Below are 1,428 nucleotides of genomic sequence, written 5' to 3' on the forward strand. Positions count from 1 at the left end.
GAGGTGCATCAAGCACCCCCGCCACGTACTTTACCAGATTATTTACAACTAGCGGGGGTGAGTACGCCTTCATGCATGATTTTTCCTGAAAATACAGGACATATGGACATCAAGCCAGGGGTTATCCAACTCCTTCCTAAGTTCCATGGGCTTGAATCTGAAGAACCATATCTACATTTGAAAGAGTTTGATGAGATCAGAGCCACTTTATATTTTCAAAATGTGTCTGAGGACACAGTCAGGCTGAGACTCTTTCCTTTTTCCTTAAATGAGAAGGCTAAGACGTGGTTACATTCACTGCGTCTTAGATCCATTGGCACATGGAATGATATGCAAAGGGAATTTATAAAGAAATTCTTTCCACATCATAAAACGATTACCCTTAGAAAAGCAATCATGAACTTCACCCAAAAGGAGGATGAAACATTTTACCAATGTTGGGAAAAGTTCAAGGATTTGGTCAGTTAATGCCTACAACACGGCTTTGAAACATGGCGCATTATAAATTTTTTCTATGATGGACTGACATCTTCCATGCGCCAAATGGTCGAGATAATGTGTAATGGAGAATTCATTAATAAAAATGTCGACGAGGTATTGGATTACCTCGATAGTCTTGCTGAAAAAATACAATCATGGGATTATTACCCAAAATCGAACACCACGTCTAGGCCGACTCAATTAAAGGAGAAATGTGGATTGTATCTCTTGAAAGAAGAGGATGATCTCAAATGTAAAGTAACTACGCTCATAAGGAAAGTTGAGGTGATGGAAGGAAAGAAGGATAAGGTTAATGAAAGTGTTTGCGGCATCTGTGATTGCAACATTCATACAACTGAAAATTGTCCTAAAATACCCGTCTTTCGAGAAGTGTTGAATGAACAATCCAATGCTGTAAATAATTATCAAAGACCTATCAATGGACCAACCTCTATTACGTACAATCCTGGTTAGAAAAATCATCCAAACTTTAGTTGGAGAAATGGACAAATTGCTACCCCTCAAGGTTTCTTCAATCAAAATCCAAATCAAGGGAAACCTCAAGAAGAACCGGTTCAAAATTCCATGCAAGAACTGACCCAAGCAATACGAGACTTTATGCAAAAGATGGATTCACGTATGACGGTTATAGAAAAGGGGATGCTTCTTGCACAACCGCTCCCCAATCTTAAACCGCAATACGAGATAAGTGATCTCAACTCTTCAAATCAAATGGGGCACGCTAAATCCATCACCACTCTTAGGAGTGGGAAGATCATTGATAAAATCCTTCCGGTTAGGCTCGAAAAGCCTCAAGAACCAGAAGAGGACAACAATAATGGATCTAGTGAGGCCCCACAAAAATTAGAACCGGAACTTCTAGAAAAGCCAGTTGCTCCATTTCCCCAATGGTTGGTTGCACCAAAACCTCTCTCTAACTCTCAGGAT

At 39.9% G+C, this 1,428-nt stretch overlaps 1 non-coding gene across 1 annotated transcript; it reads right to left on the reverse strand.

Annotated features, from left to right (window-relative positions):
* Window positions 1-378: 378 nt before the first annotated feature.
* On the reverse strand, window positions 379-485 carry LOC131217907 (small nucleolar RNA R71). The gene has a single exon (XR_009157492.1). It is a non-coding gene; the product is annotated as a small nucleolar RNA R71 (small nucleolar RNA).
* Window positions 486-1,428: the final 943 nt, after the last annotated feature.

The sequence above is a fragment of the Magnolia sinica genome, chromosome 10 (genome assembly GCF_029962835.1).
Source record: "Magnolia sinica isolate HGM2019 chromosome 10, MsV1, whole genome shotgun sequence".
NCBI classification, from domain to species: Eukaryota; Viridiplantae; Streptophyta; class Magnoliopsida; order Magnoliales; family Magnoliaceae; genus Magnolia; species Magnolia sinica.